The sequence below is a fragment of the Neofelis nebulosa genome, chromosome 3 (genome assembly GCF_028018385.1).
Source record: "Neofelis nebulosa isolate mNeoNeb1 chromosome 3, mNeoNeb1.pri, whole genome shotgun sequence".
Taxonomy (NCBI): Eukaryota; Metazoa; Chordata; class Mammalia; order Carnivora; family Felidae; genus Neofelis; species Neofelis nebulosa.
The window spans coordinates 198063499-198073349 of record NC_080784.1 but is presented as its reverse complement, the minus strand read 5'-3'; the positions used below and the strand labels follow the sequence as shown (position 1 = coordinate 198073349).

Here is a 9851-nt window from a genome sequence, read left to right as displayed (position 1 = left end):
CTTCTTCTAGTAAGGACGCCACCCTACTCTGGGATGATCTCCTCTTGACTTATCTCTGCAACAACCTCGTTTCCAAATAAGGTTACATTCTGTGGCACTATGGGTTAAATAAATAAATGAACTTCAGCATATAGTTGAGGGGAAACAGTTCAGCTCCTAACACCAATCTATCCATATATCATGCTTCTTCAAGGCTATAAAAGTATTTCAGCCTTAAATGCTCGTACCTAGCAGTTCTCAAAGGGTGGTCCTACAGCCTGCAGGACCTTCGCAAGGAATCTGTAAGGTAAAAACTATTTTACTCAGATGTTCAGAATTATTTGACTTTTTCACTCTTTTTTTTTTCACGAGTCCACGGTGGACTTTTCGAGATTCTTTATAATATGTGATGACATCATCCCTCTGATGACTAATAGCATCGGTGTGCATTATCGTGTTTTTCTAGAATTTTCTAATGTTGTAGTTTTAGAAAATAAATGTGTACATTTTCTGAGATTAACTCAGGCTTATTCTTTAGTACTTCTGCTGTGGTTTTAGCTTTACTTTGGAAATATCTGCTTTAACCTCTGTAACCTATTTTTGTCCAAAAATCATTTGTTTGAAATTCCAAAATTACCTTGTGCCAACATGAAAACAACAGGCAATAAGTACACTTTGCTGTATTTATTTTTACACTTGTATTTTAGCATAGATCATTGGCTTAAAAAGGGAGATTGGAAGATTTGTTCTTACGTTCCATCTGCACCATTTACCTCTAAATATATGAACAGTATGCTGAAAAAGATATGCTGAAAACTGTAATATGAGGAAAGTATATAGAGAACTGTAAGTAAAAATGTGACTGTGGAAAAAAACATTTTACTTGATTACATATCATGCAATACAACATCTTCTTTAATGTTTTTATTTTTATTGAGACAGAGAGAGACAGAGCATGAGCAGGGGAGGGGCAGAGAGAGAGGGAGACACAGAATCCGAAGCAGGCTCCAGGCTCCAAGCTGTCAGCACAGAGTCCGACGCGGGGCTCAAACCCACAAACTGGGCGATTATGACCTGGGCCGAAGTCAGACGCTCAACCGACTGAGCCACCCAGGTGACCCAGCAATGCAGCATTTTTTAATAGTATTAAGGTGCCAGTTAAATTGAGATGTTATTCTAAAATCAAGCGTCCAGAGTTGGGGAAACAGAAATGGAATATTTTAAATCAAGGTGCAATAAGCCCTTTAAGCCAACAACTGTTTGTTGCAACTTTTCAAACTAAAGTGGAAAATCCACGGACGCATCTTCCAGGGCTCATTATGGTGCATTGGCTGAAGATGAACAGTCAGTAGCTAAGAGCTGAAGAAAACCTGCTGCCGAATGTCTGCTGAAAGAAGTCAGCAGAAATCACAGCACTGCCACTTTCCCGTGACACAGTAACTTGGCAAATGAAAGATGTGGCTGCAAATATGAAGACTGAGTTAATATCTCTACTGCAGAATTAAGCTATTTTTCACCATTATAGACTCGCAGGGAATTTTTTTAAGTGGACAAGAAAAGCCAGTATTACTTAAGAACATCTTTAAAAAAGCACTAAAAGTTATTAATGTTATGACATCGCAGCTCTTGATTACAAGCCACGTTTTAATATTTCGTGGGGCGAAATGGGACGTGTCCATACCGCACCCCTGCTTCAGAGCTCCGTCTTTTGGTCACCTCCAGGACAAACACTGATGCAATTGATTGACTTCCAAGTTGAATTATTATTTGGCGTTTTCTTGTTTTTATTTTTGCTTTTGTTTTTTCATGAAATACCATTTTCATGGGAAAGAATGGCTAGCAAACTATGTTTACTCAAACTTGATTATTAGACAAACATTTCCTGGAACATTAATGAAGTGAGGCTGTGTAGTCAAGAAAAACAACAGAGTGCCGCTTGTGATGCCAATGACAAAATTCAAGCTTAAAAGTGAAAATTAGAACTTTGGAAATCTTGTATCCCCCACCATGAGATAGACAGCTTCTCTATCCTTAGACTTTTCTGATAAGATCGGTGGCGATATTAACAAATGGAAATCTTAGTATTACTTTAGATCTGGATAATTTAATGACCTAATGTTTGTTTGTCTGCTTTTTCAAATGACCATAATACAATGTTACATAATAGGTCAAGATGGACCAACAGATTTTAGTATAACAGAAAACCAAAAAGTTTATCAATACACTTCCGGATTATACATTGCAACTGACCTGTTAGAAACTACGACTGGCAATTTTATTGCAGTATCCAAGAAGAATATCCACAATTATTTGTAAACTTAATTACTGTGCTCTTTCCTTGTTTAGTTATACACCTGGGGGAGGCTGCATTACCTACATATAATTCAACCAAAACAACGTATCACAAGGACCGAATGCAGAAGCAGGTAGGAGAGGAGCTCTCCTCAGTTAAACCAAACGCTGAAAAGGCGTACAAAAAAGTAACACAATGACATTCTTCTCACCCAAATATGGTGATTTTTCACCCAAGTATGTATGTTAGCATTTCGTAATTTATTATTACTTTTAAACGGATTAATAAATATTTTAATTTTTCAATTTAGATACATTTAGTAAATAAATATACCTACATAACTAACATCCCTTGGGGGTTCCCAATATTGTCAATAGTAAAAGCAATCCTGAGATCATAAAGTCTGAGAACTGCTGATGGAAACAATCACTGACAATCTTTCTTTACCCGTCCCCTTGCTCTTTGAATCCAACTTGCTTGAATTCAGGTTCATGTTCTTTATTTCAAAATCATAACTCTAACCCCTGCTAGTAGAGCCCTGTGAGAGAGAATCACTCTCTGACTCTCCAGGACGCTAGATTAGAAGGAAAAGGGAGATGAAGAAAGGAAAGAGAAAGAAGAGTGGAAGGGAGGGGAGGGAGGGGTGAGGAATGGTTGGAGAGGTAAACACTCTTTCTAACCCTCCCCCTGTAACAATCCAGAAACTGAGGTGTCAATACGTGGGGCAGCAAGGAACTTCCAGGACCCAGACCCAGCACTAAAGCAACATCTGTTCTCACCTACGGATGCTATTATCATTCTGACTCAGTTGTTAGGGTGCTCAAGTAATACAACATATGTAAGGGGCTAGCACAGTGCCTGGGGCATAAACAAGCGGGGTGACTGTTACATTTTGTTATAATTACAATTTCCTCACCCTGCTCCTAACACTGCCTAGCCCTTGACTTGCAGCCCTTGACTCTTGAGCGATGACTCTATTTTGCCTTATCTTTTCACAATAGGACATCATCAGTCTTGAGTTATGCAATAAGGGCTGAAAACATCCCCAGAATATTCCAAAACAATATTTGCTTTGGGACGCAACCCAACACCTTTCAGAGGAGCCTGAACAAAGTGTTCGAAGCATATGCATACCTTCTAAGCATTGGCTTTCGCTGCCGTTTGACAGTTGCTAAAGGAAAAAGAGCGAACTTGCAAAAATACCCCTGAGACACTTCTTGGTATTTGAGTCTGGCTCAAGGCAGAAAATATGAAAAGCCCTGTGTGAAACCTGTCTCCGGTTAGAGACCTCTGGCCAGCAAAGACTGACCCCAATACTCTTCATAAAGCAAACAAGCCTCTGAAAACCTGGCCGCTCACTCCCGAAGCAATTCAAATTCCAACACTGGGAATCGGACTTATTACTAATACAATTTCCTTCATGAGGAGATGTTGGACACAGAGAATATCCCAACTAGGGCAATCCCGATCCCCAATCCTTCCTATTTTACTTAAGCTGTAGGTGTATTTACACAGAAGTTTGGGCAGCTTTAAACCACAGCTAGTCAGAAAGCTCCTGGACGCTCGGACTAACTCATCCTTCCCCACTTGAAAGGCATCTTTTGGCCCTAGAATTAGCCAAAGGAGTTTCCGGTTCACTTGGAATCCAGGACTCTAGCACAACATGGCTTTTTGCGTTTTCTTTCTTTCCTTCTTCCCCTACCTGCTCAACCAACAAGCAAGCTAAGACATTAAGTACTTTTCCACGGCTCTCCACAAATACAAAATTCTGCTTTTGCTCACATATAAATAAGGCCTCAGAGTTTACAAAGTGCTCTCTTACCCGTTTCCTCATTTCATCCTCACAGAAGCCCTGAAAGCGAGGTCGTTGGAGGCCCCCAGTTGTTGTGGGGTAAAATAAAAACAACTGCCTTTGGAGTCAAGGCAATTGAGCTTAAAGTTCAGAAGCGCTGGGAACTAGCCTTGTGACCTCATATCGGTTAAGGATTAGGTAAACCACGAGAGATTAAAACAAAAAACTAACATAATAGCAGCTCAGGTCTACTTACCTGTCATATCACAGAATCCAGAAGTTTACAGTCTCGTAGGGTGAAGTCTAATATTTCGTTGTTCCATCGTCTTTCACACGCGGCTTCCACATCATGCCTTAAGACAACTTCTTGGGCTTCGCCCATCCAGTTCACGTTGCAGCCATCACAAAGGAAGAGACGTTGAAGAAGAAAGGGAGCAGAAGGTACTTAACAGATGTCCTCCAGGCCGCCTTTTCTGCCTTCTGCTTACATCCCAGTAGTTAGAACTTGGTCAGGTGACTATAAGAACTGTAGTCTTATTTTAGACCATGTGGCCAGCTAAAAATCTCAAGTCATATTGGCAAAAATTAATGAGATGAGTTTTGAGGAACAACCAGCAGGCTCTGCTCTACTCTTAAGCAAGTTACATGGACTGTGTGAGCCTATTTCCTCATTTGAGAAACACAGAAACCTTTATTCACAGGCTGGTCCTTAAGCACAGACCTGACGCATCAAGGCAGATACTACCCAAATCCGGGACCTTATTCTTGTGATAGGTGAGCTTCCAAGACCCTAGTGTGGATTAAATAAGAACCCAGCAGGAGAGTAGAGGTTTACGTGCCAAGCACAGAGAAAGAGGCATTTTTGGGTGAGATAGAGAAGGAAACCAAAGTCAGCGCTAAGGAGGTAAAATCAAACCAAAGATAATGTGATAGAGTGGGAAGGGGAAAGACCTGTGAGATTACTTGATCGATAGCTATTTAGTAGCATTGGATTTCCTTTTATATTAGATGTTGATAAGGGTGAGGTTCTAGAAGAATCAACCCAATTTTGAAGTCTCGTGTCAAAAAAAAATAAATGAATAAAATTTAAAGATAAATAAAATCTTTAAAAAAAAAAAGGCAGGAGGGTAGGGCTGCCTGGCTGGCTCAGTTGATGGAGCATGTGACTGTTGATCTCAGCGTTCCGAGTTCGAGCCCCATGTTGGGTGTAGAGATTACCTAAGAAAATAAAATCTTAAAAAAAAAAAAAAAAAGCTAAAGTCTAGTGTCAGTACAGGAAATGGTAAGGACTACATGAGAATATTTGTAAACTAATTTTGTGAAGTATGTAGTGCCACTCAAATGTAAGAAATGCCGGTAGTGTTACAAATCAAAAATACTATCTTACCACATTTTTGTGATCTTAAGTGGAGACAGCACCTTAAATCTCAAGTGTCCAAAGTGCGTGTTGCTGAAAATGGGATTTAGAGCCAGTACAGGCCAGGGACCAAAGAAGCTTCCACCTCGACTGAGAATACAGTTGTCAGCTGCCCTCCAGCCCTACGCAAAAGCGACAGCTCTGGATTGAAGTTGAGGAGACCTGGTCTCCTGACCTCATTCCATTCTTCACTAGCTTTGTGGCCTTTGGAAGTCACTTGGCCACACTGACCCTCAGCATACCCAACCATAAAATGAAGTGTTGTGTATCTATCAGAGAGATCCTGGGTCCACATATTAAATAAATATCAACAGAATAATTTCTCTGCGTCACAAGCTTTGCTAGAAGCTGATCAGCTATCATGCACTACCCAGTGTAAAAGCCTCATCAGGCTGTGATTAGGAGTGTAAGTTTGGAGGCAGACCCACCCAGAACCCTGGCTCTGCTTCTTGCTGGGTGCATTGATTCTGGCCAAGGCACTTACCCCCTCTGTGCTGAACTCTTCTCGTCTGCAAAAGCAGGACAATAGCAATGTGTGCTTCGTAGGACTGCAGATGCATGTAAAGTGCTTCTAGAATAGTTTCTGTTCAATGTATAGACTATACATTCAATGTATATTCAAGGTATAGTGCTTCTAGAATAGTGTTCGATGTATACTAGCTAGCATTACTATTGATGTTGGTGGTGGTGTTCCAGCAAAAGCAACTGCTTTGTCCACTTCCATGGACTTCTTATTCTTGGCTTCACTATCCAGATGCTCCCATGGATGCCATTTGGGGCGACTACTACATGACAAGCGATTGACAAAGACACGGAGTTCCACTGTCTGTTTCTTAAAGCAACCCTGGAATTGTTCCTGTTGCTGTAATCAGAAGAAGCTCAGGCTTTGTCTAAGTTCACACTGTTGACAAGCAGTAGCCCTGAGGTCTGAATGAAGTCTTTCTGGCTCCAACAACCGGGGTTTTTCAGCTTCAACCGATTTGATTTTTATATCGCTACCTAACATGTTCCAATTATTTGTTTATCCCACCTCTCTGCATAGAAGGAAGAGGAATTTTGCTTAATTCAACCCTAGATGTTACTTATAGCATAAGCCCACAATCTTCACTCAAGGCCTCCATGGGTCTCATTCTCTGTGCTGCTCTGTCATTGACATACTTCCTTCCTCTTAGTGAATTCTGAACTGCTCTTCAGAGGAGACCTCCCTTCCAATAACCACGCGTCTCTAATCTTGCTACATATTCCGCTTTCCATGATTCTCTTTCCTCTGCTCATGCTATGTGACAACTCAGGCTTCTTCTTTAATATTCAGCTCAGAAAGGGCCCATCATAAGTTACGGAGGGAAGGTACAGTGAGTGAAGGCTTCACTGAAATCCACTGCAACTGGATCTTTATTTATAGCATCTTTCTACTTCTATAGAATGAGGATGGGACATGCAGTTCCTTCATTTTCTGCAAGAGCCAAGCTTCCCCCAGGTTTCCAACTGAAGTCTCATCCGTCAGACATTTATTGACCTCAGACCCTGACGAACGGACTTAGAGAGAGCGGCCCCTCTGAAGGTGCAGTGTATGCTGGCCGCATCCCCAAATGTGTGCAATTATTCCTGCTTCCCCAGTGTAGCCAGGTATTTATTGAGATAATTTGCAATTTGAATCAGAGCCATAGATGTGACTGAATAGAGCAGTTTGAGGCATGCTACATAAATGCAGTCAAAGACCTTCTGTGCATCTTAATTCCTAGTTGGGCTCACTTTGCTCCAACTGCTCTTGAAAGCGTAAGTTCAGCTGCATCGCATCTCTTGGGGCTGAACTGTATACATGTGCACATAATTATTATGTTCTAGTTTATGACACATTTACTCCAAAGAATCACACATACCTGACCTCAAGCCCGCTCTGGGAAAATGGGACAATGGCAGTCCGTGTATTTGCAGTAGGCGTCCTGGAAGTGAAATAGACAAGGGCAGGCAATTTTGTTAGTCCTTCGACAAAGGGTGACTCTTCAAACTCCTGAACAACGGTGATTTTAAAGATCCCACACTCAAGCAATACCTTATCAGAGCTGTGCAAAGAATTTTGTGAAAAAGGGTTTGTATTTTAGTTGAAAGAATATCTTACCAGTTAGACATATAAACGGGCTCTACGTAAAAATATAAGCTTTGTTGGTATCGCAGAAAGAACAAAGGGATGGAGTTGGAAATCAAGATAAATTCCAGCTCAGCTACATGCTGGGTAACTTTGAGCAATAACCTTAAACTCCACTAAACCTCAGTTATCTCAGCTGTAAAAATTAGAATAGTGATAATTTGGAGGAGCTTGGGTGGCTCAGTCAGCTAGGCTTCTGACTCTTGATTTCAGCTCAGGTCACGATCTCATGGTTCGTGGGTCCAAGCCCCGCATTGGGCACTGCTGGGAGTGCAGAGGCTGCTTAGGATTCTCTCTCTTCCTCTCTCTCTGTTCCTTCCCCACTTGTGCTCTCTCTCTCTCTCTCTCTCTCAAAATAAATAAACTTACATTTTTTAAAAAAGAATGGAAATAATTTGTAGTGCCTGGAGGATCCAGAGTCATTAAAGGATGTTTTCTATGTTACGACTTTCCTAGGAAAATAGAGTCTTAGAGATGGCTGCAGGTATAAATACGAGGACTTACAACAAAGAGAAGAAGGCCTGTGCTGTGATTGACAGATAGTCTGGCTAAAGCTGAGTAACCTCAAGTCCTGGATCTAAGTTCCTGCTCTGAAAGCCCAGCCACCTAGTCACGGCAGCCTCAGAGGTGAACGGCTTCAGTGAAACCAACCAAAATGCACAGCAGATGGAGGTAACTGACAGAATGCTACTGTAACTGGATCTGAACTTGAACCGTCATAAAACTGCATTGGGAAATTGCATAGCTATTTATTCGAAAATGGAAGTAGGTCCATGTCAGTCATTATTTCAAAACTTAAACTGAATTGTGGCCAGGCACTGGGGAAAGTTGAGATCTCATCAAAATAAAATGGAAAGGGGTGTGTGTGTGTGTGTGCGCGCGCATGTGCGCGTGTGTGTATCCAGGTAGGTTGGTGGATACTTCCCAGAAGAAAGAGTAGAGAATGAGGGAAAAGGATGGCAAAGAGACAAATGACCAGGATGCTAGAAGAAAACAAGGATGTCTAAGGTTTACCTTAAAGTTATTTGCACCGATCTAAAGTGCCATTATCTCAAAAGTACAGGGAATGTTTCCATGCCTACTCTGGCCCTGTATATATTGTACATTTTTTTTTGTCATTACGAAGGAAAGGTTGAATTTCCTGGATCAATGGATGAAGGAACAGCCACAAACCCAAAATGAGCAAAGATAGCAAATTAGAGGGGCACCTGGGTGGCTCAGTCAGTTGAGCGTCCAACTTCAGCTCAGGTCATGCTCTTGCGGTGGGTTCGAGCCCTTTGTCGGGCTCTGTGCTGACAGCCTGTTTCGAATTCTGTGTCTCCCTCTCTCTCTGACCACCCCCCCTTTCTGTCTCTCTCTCAAAAATAAATAAACATTTTTTTTTAAAGATAGCAAATTAGAGCCAAAAGTGATCCCAAGAATATGAACATGCCCCCTTTACGCCCCCATGGAAAACTCTCAGAAATATTAGGAAGAATATTGAACTTTTCTATAAAGACATTGTGGGGATTGAGATGATCTTATCTAGAACTTAAGGGGTAGAAATAGACGCAATGTTTTCAAAGAGGAAAAAGACTGTATCCCAAGAATGAGATTATTTTGAAATCTTTTTGAGTGTAGGCTCTCTCTGTCATTAAGTAATCTGTCTTGATCAGAAGGGTTTTTTTAGATGAGTGTCAAACTATAAGAATGGAATGATCTTGAGGAACATTCTTTTTTAAGATAATTTCTGGATTTTTAGAACGTAAGGTGATCGTGGCAAATTAAGAATGTTAATTCTTACCCAAGTTTTATTGACCAAGAAGCCCTCTCCCCTGGGGAGGAATGGAACCAATTGACCACATCTTTATCTGTTTCCTTCTCTCGGATGTACTGTTCTTTTTTTTTTTTTTTTAATTTTTTTTTTTAAGTTTATTTTTGAGACAGAGAGAGACAGAGCATGAACGGGGGAGGGTCAGAGAGAGAGGGAGACACAGAATCGGAAGCAGGCTCCAGGCTCCGAGCCATCAGCCCAGAGCCCGACACGGGGCTCGAACTCACGGACCGCGAGATCGTGACCTGAGCCGAAGTCGGCCGCTTAACCGACTGAGCCACCCAGGCGCCCCTCGGACGTACTGTTCTGATTACCTTCAGCTGGCACCGTTTCTCTCTCATCATTTTATTAATACCATTCTCTATGACCCAACCTTATCATGCTCCTGTAGCCCAAACTTTGCTAGCTACC

General features: G+C 41.5%; 1 long non-coding RNA gene across 1 annotated transcript; it reads right to left on the bottom strand.

Moving 5' to 3' along the window:
• Positions 1-892: 892 nt before the first annotated feature.
• Positions 893-7427, bottom strand: LOC131507818 (uncharacterized). The gene is made up of 3 exons (XR_009259731.1): positions 7362-7427; positions 4321-5990; positions 893-1440 (listed from the first exon to the last, which is right to left on the bottom strand). It is a non-coding gene; the product is annotated as an uncharacterized LOC131507818 (long non-coding RNA).
• Between the last annotated feature and the right edge of the window lie 2424 nt (positions 7428-9851).